The sequence below is a fragment of the Herpailurus yagouaroundi genome, unplaced genomic scaffold, assembly GCF_014898765.1.
Source record: "Herpailurus yagouaroundi ecotype Mexico unplaced genomic scaffold, PumYag 184, whole genome shotgun sequence".
Taxonomy (NCBI): Eukaryota; Metazoa; Chordata; class Mammalia; order Carnivora; family Felidae; genus Herpailurus; species Herpailurus yagouaroundi.
The window spans coordinates 7069045-7080212 of NW_024412415.1; the positions used below are offsets into that span (position 1 = coordinate 7069045).

General features: G+C 49.1%; 2 long non-coding RNA genes across 2 annotated transcripts in view; one reads left to right on the plus strand and one right to left on the minus strand.

Moving 5' to 3' along the window:
• Positions 1–690: 690 nt before the first annotated feature.
• LOC121042099 (uncharacterized) lies at positions 691–6803 on the minus strand. The gene is made up of 2 exons (XR_005795970.1): positions 5713–6803; positions 691–958 (listed from the first exon to the last, which is right to left on the minus strand). It is a non-coding gene; the product is annotated as an uncharacterized LOC121042099 (long non-coding RNA).
• A 2772-nt stretch (positions 6804–9575) lies between these two features.
• LOC121041493 (uncharacterized) overlaps positions 9576–11168 on the plus strand; it is a 7532-nt gene continuing 5939 nt past the window's right edge. Inside the window, exon 1 of the long non-coding RNA XR_005795764.1 lies at positions 9576–9793. This is a non-coding gene — a long non-coding RNA (uncharacterized LOC121041493). The remainder of the gene's footprint in view (positions 9794–11168) is intronic.

An 11168-nucleotide genomic window follows, 5' to 3' on the forward strand; every position in this document is an offset into this window, starting at 1 on the left:
CTGCCCTCCTCCTCCTCCTCCTCCTCCTCCTCCTCCTCCTCCTCCTCTCTTCTTCCCTGGCTCCAAAATGCTCATTGCACTGTCCCATGCCACTCTAATCACAAGCAACCAAGGGGGTTAGGCATGGGCCTCCCTTGGGCATTGAAGTGAACCTCAGGCATGAGTAAGGAGAGGAAACTTCCCACAGGCAGTGGGGAAGACTCTAGCAGGGACAAGTGACAAAGCCACAGACTGACATGGAGAGCCTCCCCAGGCCTCTAAAAGGGAACGAAGCCAGCAGCCATGGCTCAGGGATGAGCTGTTCACAATCTAGCAGCTCTGTGAGCCTGAGGCCCAGCCCAGGGAACCAGCCAGCACAAGGTCCTCGCCAGGGGCTTGATTTGAAGCCTGGACTCCTGGGGGAGTCAGATTCTCATCTAGTTTTCACAAACTAGATGTGTGTGATCCTCCCTTATCCACTGGGAAGGGTAATAATCACCACCTTGCTTACCTCATTTGTTGGAAACATGAGGTGATAAATGCCAACATTCACTGAGCACTCACCTTGAGTCAGACATTAAGTAATCCTCACAATAACCCTCTAGATTAGTCCCTACTATGGTCCCCCTTTAGAGAAAAGGCAATAGAGGCACAGAACATCTAGGTAACTTGCCTCAAGTCCCACAGCCAGTAAGTGACAGAGCCAGGATCTTAACTTCCAAACCATACGCTAGAGATTTATTGTCCTTTCAGGTCCCTCCACAACCTGTGAAGTAGGGACTACTGTCCATTTTGCAAATATGGAAAAATGGGCTCAGAGGGGTTGAGTTCTTTGCCCAGGGTCACTGGGCTGACAGGCAGCAGAATCAGGAATGGAATCCAGGCCCAACTCCAGAGCTGATGCTCTTCTCACTGGACCATATCAACCCCAGCATCATCGCCAGGACAAGTCTTGAGGCTGCCCTACATGAGGCCCCAACTGTAAAAACAAGAGAAGAAATTGTAGTCTAACTCCAGGAAGGTTTTGCAGGTTTGGGGAGGCAGCTGGCCAGATGCTTGCAGGAAGCGTTTTGCTGAGATACATCTCCATCACTCCAGAACTCAGGCAGCAGTATTCCCCCTCCTGAAACTCACCCAGAAGAGTCGGATTTTCGGGGCGCCTGGGTGGTTCAGATCATGATCTCATGGTTTGTGAGTTTAAGCTCCGCGTCAGGCTCTGTGCTGACAGCTCAGAGCCTGGAGCCTCTTTCAGATTCTGTGTCTCTTTCTCTGCCCCTCCCCTGATCACATTCTGTCTCTCTCTCTCTCTCTCTCTCTCTCTCTCTCTCAAAAGTAAATAAACATTAAAAATTTAAAAAAAAAAAGAAGAAGAAGAAGAAGAAGACAAAGAGGTGGGTTTTTGGATGCCTGGAAGAGTGAGACCTGCCCGTGTCTCTGTCTTCTGTGAGAATTAAGCTGGGTAAGTGGTTTTTTACATTCCAGCCTCTTCAGAGAATCTCTGGAGACTTCTAGTGAGGCTTAGCCTCACCATTTCTCAGGTTGGATAGCTGAGGCATGGAAGGGTGGACTCCTTCCATGAATCTCGTGTCTTTTATGTGTGACGCGAGGCAGGAGGTGAGGACAAAGATGTGTCAGGCACAGTTAGGTCAAGTCGCAGGTTAGGAGAGGCGACGTCCTGGGGCCAGAGCCTTCTGTTGCCTAACAAATGTGTGCTGCCGACGGTGAGGCTACCGTGGCCAGTCATGTGGTTCGGGGACTTAAAACCACCACACTGAAAGTCTAGGGGCTCCGGCTTCATCTGGTGCCCCCACACAACCAGACTCTGCCCGCTGTGCCCACCTGTCACACAAATGCAGTATGTGCTCAGTAAATGCTAATTAGTCCCCATAAAGGGCTCAAGAAAGGCTTTGGAGAGCCTGGAGGTGGTGTTTTACCTGGGACCTTAAAGGGAATTTCCTTGGTGTAGAGATGGGGGAGAGGCTGAGAAAACAGCATGAGCAAGGATGCCTGGTATATTGGTGGGATTGGAGATTAGACCACAACTCGGAGTTCCCAAGTCTTTTACCTCTGGGGACCTGGTGACCACATGGTAATTTCCATTTCCCTGTTCTCGAGACTCTGGCCTCTCTCAGGCCCAGGACCACATTTTGCTCCGCAGGTCTCATTCCTGGCATGGCGCTGCACCAGCCCAGAATGAGCAGCTTTTACAAATGGCCACGAAGGCACTGGAGAGACTGACAGGGGCCCCGCCTCATCAGCTGGTGCACCCCGTCTGTTGTAGTGACCAATGCTCAGTGCTTTAAGGCTGTCTGCAATGCTGGAAATGTTCTCTATGCTGGCCAATGTTGTAGCACTTAGCTGGCTACAGCTGTCAAGAACTTGAAATTTGACTAGTGAGATGGGGGGTTGAATTTTATCTTTTATTTTATTTTAATTCATTTAAAGAGCCAAGTGTGGCTAGTAGTTAGTTTGGGGCAGTGTGGGTGCACATTCCTGCCAGGCCATGGACTGTCAGCTCCGTAAGACATTAACTGTGTCTGATTTTCCTTACAGGCTTCTCCCCAGCACCTACACGGGGCCTAGAACATGATTGGCAGGCACTCCATTAATTGAAAGTTGCCAGATAGACAAGTGAGTGAATTCCATTTCCCTCACTACTCTGTAATCTCTTTAAGGGCAGAGACTGTGTCTTTTGTGTATGTGGAAAAAAACCACATAACGTAAAATTTTCCATCTTTACCATTCTTAAGTGCATAGTTCAGGAGAATTCACTATGTCTGAGCTATGGTGCAACAAGAGATTGTATCATTGTGTATTCTCAGAACCGAGCACAGTGCCTGGCACATAATCTTGGTAAATACTGGCTGGAGGATATTGGAGCTTCATGCTTTGGAGAGAGCCAGAGCAAAGGTTCCAGTGCTGTCTCCTACCCTTCCCCCACACGTTCCCCTGGGGCTTTGAGAGCAAACCTGAGTGAAAGCTCTTAAGCACGGGGTTACAAAGAAGGTTCCTGAGACAATCCATGGGGAGTAGGGAATAAATTTTTTTTTTCAACGTTTATTTATTTTTGGGACAGAGAGAGACAGAGCATGAACGGGGGAGGGGCAGAGAGAGAGGGAGACACAGAATCGGAAACAGGCTCCAGGCTCTGAGCCATCAGCCCAGAGCCTGACGTGGGGCTCGAACTCATGGACCGCGAGATTGTGACCTGGCTGAAGTCGGACGCTTAACCGACTGCGCCACCCAGGCGCCCCGGGGAGTAGGGAATAAAATAAACTTCATGTTTGCAAAAATCTCAAATAAAGCTTAATCTACACAATGTATGGGTTGACAGTAGTACATGTGTATGATTTATAAATATACAAATATTATGGGGGTGATGCCTCTCAATATTTTGCCATTTGGTTGGAAACTACCTCTCTAGGATCCTGAGATAGATGAATGTTTCTAACTCAGATGAACAAGGTCTCTCCCAGCCTCCAGCTGCTTTCCTCCCTTTAGTTTGGGGGACTTTCCATAAAGGGCAATGATAAATAGCAGGTTGCAGGAATGAACCTGAGAAAGGTCGGACTAAAGGGCAATTAGCTCTGCGAAGGACAGTCTGAGGGCCATGAAAAACTGGAGCAGTGACCACAGGGATCTGTGTATTTAAATCCTATTGGGTTTTGAGCTCACTCCTAGCAGAGGAATCAAAGTGTAAGTTCTGGTCCTCAAGTCAACTTTCAGTCTTAGTCATAAAGTTGGGGTGTTGTATCCCAGGAGTTGTGACTCAAGACAGCTTGAAGAGAATCCCTTTTCTGATTCTCCATTTTTCTATGCTTTTTCCTAAAAGTGATCTTCCTAAAAAGGCACCTAACACCAGACATCCTCTTTCACACCGAGAGGAAACAGGGCTTTACCAGAGGAAGATGTACCTCTCACTCATGTGACCCCCCCCTGGGAACATGGCATCGTGGAGCAGGTATGAGAACTTGAAGGACTCCAAGGATGGGGTAACAAGTCTTTTTGCAAGTCAAGTGGCTTCCAATTCTTTGCTTTCAAGGAAAGGGAAGGAGATGCTAATCAAGTTGTCAGCAGATCATTAAAAACAATGTGATAGTAAGATGAGGCTTACAATTTGGAAGTTCCAAGAATTAAATGACACCCTGTAACAAAACTCATTGGTTTCTATTACATATTTGTTTATGTGAACAATGTTGCTCAGTGTTTAAATCTATCACTGGAATGAAACAGATGCTGAACCTTCAGTCCAGCAATAAGGAATCGTCGTCCACATATACACACATTAACTAGGAAGAAAACCTACCCCTGCCATCTCATTAAGAGAGGTATTTCCAATAAAAATTTAATTTCTATGTTTCAGGTGCCTGGGTGGCTCAATCAGTTGAGCATCTGACTCTCACTTCGGCTCAGGTCACGATCCCAGAGTCGTGGGATTGAGCCTTGCTTGGCCTGGAGCCTGCTTAAGATTCTCTGCCCCTCTTCCCCACTCACACATGCTCTCTCTCTCCCTCTCTAAAAAATGAAATGAAATGAAATGAAATAAAATAAGATAAAATAAAAATATCAATATTCATTTGTCTTTAAATTTTCATAATGACTGTCACATAGGGTATACAGTCAAATAAAGGCACATAGAAAGTGAAAGAAAACAATGCTTATAAAATACTAGAAATCATATCCTTTGGAACTATTTAAACTTGTGATGAAAAAGTTCAGATGACAACTTAATACAAGAGGGTATATAATGTTAGAACTTCTTTGAGAGGATTGGAAGGCCACTGTCTGGGAGTTAAGGATCCATCCAGTTGTCTAAAGCATCTGTCCATCTCTGCCTTTACAGGGAATCTTTGATGTGGCTTAAAAAAAAAAAAAAAAAAAAACACACACACACACCAAAAAACCACCCTCCTCAGTGTGACCTGCCCTGGGGCTCTGGATGCCGCCGTCCTGTCCACCAGGCCCACTGGGCTCCTTGGCTGGCCCCTCCCCGCCAGCGGCCTCCAGCCCCACTCCCCCCTGCCCTCCCCTTCTCCCAACCCCAGCCGTCCAGCCCTGGGAGTAAATAAACCACGTAAATAAACCACCGGGCAGGGACCCAGACAATGGGCCTTGGCGAGGAGTTAATGGGCTGGGCCTCTCGCGTTAGCCGAGTGTGACCGGAGCTGGCAGGGGGCCTGGCCTGGCGCCAGCATCGATTACGACTAGACGGAGCCAGGGCAGACTTGGCACGGGCGGGCCCCACAGCTGGCAGATTCAGTCACCCTGGCCATGAGGGCATGAGGCCTGCCCCTGGGGCCGCTGCCACCCGCTGGCCCCGCTCCTGCTGGCTGCCGGCACCGCTGGTGGGGAAGGGCTGCCCCTTGGGCCCCCAGACCCTCAGCCCTGACCTTTGGTCCTCCCCAGGGGACTGTCCCTGATAGGGCCTCTTCCTGTTCCAGGTTGCTATGTGGCCTCACAGACTGGGGAGGGGAGGGGGGGAAGGGGGGGAGGGGAGGGTGCCCGGGGGGGTGGGGGGGGAGTGGCAAGGAATGAGGGGCGTATCTAAGCTCGGTTGGTGTCTGTCAGCAGGAAGAGCAGGTGAGGCAGGCCTCGTTTCTGGCCTTCAGATTGAGTCCCCAGTGGGCCTTTCTTTTCCTGTCCCTCAGGAAACTCCTCAGGGCCACTGGCTCCGCTCCACCTCAGCAACCCCACCCTGAAGAGGGAGTGGGAGGGAGTGTCAGGGGAACCAACCTGAGAGCTCTCCCAAGTCCCTCTGCTATGAAGCTGTTCATGTTGCAGTTCGAAGCAGGGCTTGGCTGGGGAGAAAGGAAATTCTTTGCTTTTTAAAGTTTACTTCAAGCTCCCAGAATCTCCTTGGACACTCTCCCCTGGGCGATGAAGTATAGTGTCTTCACAGAACAGCGCTCGTGTCTTCTCAAGTTGACCCCTCATCCTACTCTGAGAAGATCCAAGGTCTCACAGTCTTGCTGAGCAAAGTTTTTGCTGACTTGGCCTGACAGCAGGGGACACAGCTCGTTCCGCTGGGCAGAGTCTCCAAATATTAGGGGATGGTCACTCCTCTGAGAAGTCCCAGTGAGAAGAGAAAACACGCGGCCACATGCCCAGGGTGACAGCCCCTGCTCCCTGAGGCCATGGCTGGAGAGCTGCAGGTGGAGGGGGGCATCCCAGATGGGGAGGCAGGTACGACCCCCGCCCCCCAACCCGGCCTCCTTACTCAGGGAGGGAAGGTGAAACAGACCCCTGAGAGTGGAAGACCAGCAGCTTTCTGTCATGCCACCTCTAGGCCTGTTTCCCCGGCTCCCTCCTCAAGTTCCAGGCCCAGATCTTTCCCTTTTCCATGAGCTCTGGTCTCGGAGGGAGTTTGCTGTATGGAAGGACGGAGCACCTGAGGGTGGGAGAATACGTGGCCCACCAAGTGACACCAGCTCCAACCACACTGGGGAGTCGTGGCCTCCGAACCGTGGCAGACGACACAGTGACACGTCACAGACAAAACAGGTCTGGACTAGGGAGGAGAAACGTTGGGACGTTTTGGACAAAAGGAGGAAGGGGGGTGAGGAATGACTTTTCTATTAAAGAAATATGGCTATTTGATGGAGAAATGGAAATACGTACAATTCTCTTTTCCTCCGCTACACTTACTTTTTTAGTGTCCTTTGAGGACCTACAAAAATCACTTAGGTCGTTTAGGAACATAAAATGTGCTATGCATAACTTGGCTCGTAAAATTGTCACCTTTGTTATATGGTTTTAGAGATGTGAAGGCCTGTTAAACAGTTAAAAACGTGTTGTTAATGGAGAGTCTTTATTTTTTCTCATATTTTTTAAAACCAAAAGACTCCTCTGGGAGTTTGATTCCCCCCACCCCCACCCCGCCCCGCACCCCCTCCCTCACTACTGGCCTTCACTTCTACAGCCTGGACTCATCCTTGTGACGTCTGTTTACACAGGAGCTTACAGCCCTTCCACCCTGGGTACCTCACACCCCGGGCTGGCCTCGTGGGCATGTGACCTGAGCCAGCTGCACATGGCCCTGCACTCAGCTTAATATCTGCTGTTGCCATCTTTAAATTTGTCATAATTTTGGGTATCTGGGTGGCTCAGTCGACTGAGTGTCCGACTTCGGCTCAGGTCATGATCTCTCGATTCCGGAGTTCAAGCCCCACATCGGGCTGTCTGCTGTCAGTGCAGAGCCCGCTTCAGATCCTCTGTCCCTCTCTCTCTGCCTCTCCCCTGTTCGTGCTCTCTCAAAAATAAATGAAACAGTTTTATTTTATTTATTTATTTTTTAATTTTTTTTTAACGTTTATTTCTTTTTGAGACGGAGAGAGACAGAGCATGAATGGGGGAGGGTCAGAGAGAGAGAGGGAGACACAGAATCTGAAACAGGCTCCAGGCTCTGAGCTGTCAGCACAGAGCTTGATGCAGGGCTCGAACTCGTGAACCGTGAGATCGTGACCTGAGCCGAAGTCGGCCGCTTAAATGACTGAGCCACCCAGGCGCCCCGAAACAGTTTTAAAAACAATAAATTCATCATAATTTTTGAACAAGGATACCCCATTTTCATTTTGCGCTGTGCCCCACAAGTGACTTAGAGGGTTCCACCCACACCCCACCAATCCCCCTACTTGAGGCCAATGCTGACCGTCCCGGTCCTGGTCCCTCTAGGCCATTACTGGGACTCACTGGCACAGTCTCTCCAGGATCCAGGATGGCCCTTGTCCTTGCTTAACTCCCTCTCCTCTCTGCAGGCCCCTGCGTTCCTCATCTGGTCCTTGCCTGATCCTCCCCCATCCCCAGGGGAGCTGGTCAGCATCGACTTCTTACGCCCTCTTTTACTCTGGCCCTGGTGACCCATCGGGAACACTACAACAACACGGAGCCCGTTTCCAGTGTGCGGTCTGTCTACGCAGCCAGGTTTGTGCCTCACTACAGCTGGTGTTCCCCTCCAGAAGCTATACCTCACGCAGAGCGGGGAACCTTCAAAGCAGCCATGCCTTCCTGGTTGCTCCCTTGCATCCTGATCCAGTCTGATGGTGTTTTTGCAATTTTCCTGTCAGCTTGGTGGGAGAAGTTCAAAGAGACTCTGTCTTCCTTTCTGGCTTCCTTTCCAGACAGAGAAGCTTTCTCTCGGCTGCTCCCCTGCTCCACCTCTCTCGAGGAAATTGATGTCTTTCCTCCTCCCTCCCCCCACCAAGAAAAGTCTGTTCGTGAGGATTATCCTAAGAGCAGGTGGGGGGAAACATCTGAAGTACAAGGCAGGTCAGAAGTCAGCCAACCCTGGCTGTGGGATCTCTTCGCCAACGCCCTGGGTGAAGTTAGACTCTCAGCGGCTTTTTGGAAGGCGAAGCTCAGAAAGAGAGGGACTAGAGGAACATTAGTACCTCTCATTGGAACACCTGCAGTCACCAATTCTGAAAGAAGGTGATGGATTGTTCACAACTTGCTTCTGGGCAACACTTCCTAGGGGCCGGTGACAAAGCGGAATTTGCTGCACCTGCTACCTTCCTGTGGATGAAGCTTAGCGGCTGAGGCTATTCCGTATTGGATCCCAGGGCTCTCGGAAGAAGCCTTTGAGCTGAGAATGTGTGGCAGTCACTTCTGGCCCAGATCGGGAGTTTTCCAGTTCTCCCAAGGCGTTAGGGTCGCTCAGCACTGTACTTGGTCAATTCTAACTGCCCCAGAAAACCTAGTGCAGTGCTCAGGAAAGTATACACAGTTCATGTCACTCCTGTGTCCCTGTTCTCCCTCTTTCCTCCCGATTACAATGAGTCCACAGGACCTGGGAGGGAGAGGTGCCATGCCAGATACAACCGCTCACTGCAGAACAGCCTGCCGGGCCCGAGGATAAGCCCAGAGCTTCAAGTCTTCCTTTGAAGGTCAGCACTGAAGCCATCCAGAGACAAACTGGGCACCGTCCCTGAATCTGGGGACAGGACTAAGTAGGTAAGACTGTGAGCAGGTCAGGAGACAAGGTGAACAGTAAGCCCAGAGCGAGCAGGAACACGCTCTGGAAATTGAAATCCCAAAAAGATTAGAGAGGGCTGGTTTCCAGGGAGGACCTTGGAGAAGGCTCAAATGGCAGAGGGATGTATATTGAGGCTCTGGAGAAAGGGGGAAGGCACTCTGAGGCAGGAGAAGGCCAGAGCTGCAAATGAGGGCAGTCAGCAAAAATTATGTCTTGCCCCTTAAAAGGGAAGAGGAGTGAGGGTGGAAATTTCCACTAAGAAAGATTGTCAAGATGCTGGGTAAAAGTGAAAGGGGAAAGATATACCCAGGGCAGGAAAATCACACCATCAGAATCAAAGTGATTAACTCCAGGCCTGGTGATAAGAGAAGGAAGGGAATCAAGTAAGTGGTGAAATTTTAACCACCTTAGTCAATCATGTGACCCAACAGTACCTGGGATTTTCCCTGCAGAATTAAGGCAGATGGACTCGGAATACTGTTTGTAGCCACAGATGGTTGGTTAGCTGTGCGCCAATTACGCGCCCTTCCTTAGGGTGCAGGTGATGCTGGGAAGTGCCCACCCCCAGGCAGGGACTATATTCCCCAGTTCCCTTTGCAGTAAGGGTGGGACCATGTGACTAGTACTCACTAATGGAAAGGATGGAGGTGGCATATATCACTTCCAAATAGACGTGGCTAAGAAGCAGGTGTTCCTTCTCGACCCACCCTCTTTTTCCCCATCTGTAATGGCTTTGAAGGTATGTGCTGAAGTGGACCAAGTGACAAACTGGAAGGAACCTGGATCCCTGAATCACCATGGTGAAAGCCACCCACCAAACATCCATACTAGACGGCTGTGCAAGTGAGAAAGAAACTTTTTTATGTTAAACCTTTGAGATTTGGGGGCTTATCTAATATAGCAGTTTGCATTCCTTCCATCTCCCAGAAATTGCACTTATAAGAAAATTTCCTGGCGTTGCTGGAGGGCTCAGTCGGTTGAGCATTTGACTTTCGATCTCATCTCAGGTCTTGATCTCAGGGTTGTGAGTTTGAGCCCCACACTGGGCTCCCTGCTGGGCATGAAACCTACTTAAAGAAAGAAAAGAAAAAAGAACGTTTCCTAAAAAAATCATCAGAGATGCAAAGATTTATAGAGCCAAAGAACAATAACCAAAACCATAGTTGGTTAGAATCACAGTGAGTGCCGCACAGGCTTCCGAAGTATGGGGATGGAAAGCGGCCGGCAGCAGAGTGAAAATAAAGCAGGCACTTGCACAGTAGTGCAAATATTAATTGTTGCGGTGAGAATAAGGAAGAGCAGCAGAGAAGACAATCAAAAAACTGATCAACAAGCCCTGTGTTTAACACGTGTATAAACCGAACCATCTGTACAAACATTTTGGCAGAGGTTGGTGAACAGATCCTGGCATGGCAATACTTTGTTAATTGTGATTAGGGATAATCAGCATTGTTTCCTAAGAAATCCTTTGACATTTGATTAAGTTGCCACAGTCTCTTTCACCTTTTCTATCTAGGTTTCTCCAGCCCGAGTACCCTAATGTTAGTATTTTCATAAATCTGAAGCCTTTTCTTTTCCTTTTCATAAGTGATCCTTCTCACCATCCTGTCTGGCCCCAGGCAGTGATGGTAATACTGGGAGAGTAAGCACTAATACTAGAAGTTATGTTTAAAATATGTTATATTGGGGGGCGCCTGGGTGGCTCAGTCGGTTAAATACCTGGCTCTTGATTTTGGCTCAGGTCATGGGATCTTAAGATCCTGCTTAAGATTCTCTCTGCCTCTGCCCTCTTACTCTCTTAAATACATACATACATACATACACACATACTATATTTGTATTTTGCTTATACTTTCAAATTACTTTCTCATACACTTTCACTAGTTCGCAGATTAGACTCTCCACCTCAAAAATGGTAACTTTTGGAATGGCGACTCTCACATATACCAGAGTTGACTTTCAAGGTTCTTTCACTTAAAAAAAAATTTTTTTTTAATGTTTATTATTGAGAGACAGAGAGACACACAGCATGAGCATGGGAGGGGCAGAGAGAAGGAGAGACACAGAATCCAAAGCAGGCTCCTGGCTCTGAGCTGTCAGCACAGAGTCCGACGTGGGGCTTGAACTCACAAACTGCTAGATCATGCCCTGAGCCAAAGTTGGATGTTTAACCGACTGAGCCACCCAGGCGCCCCATCAAGGTTCTTTCATTTAATTT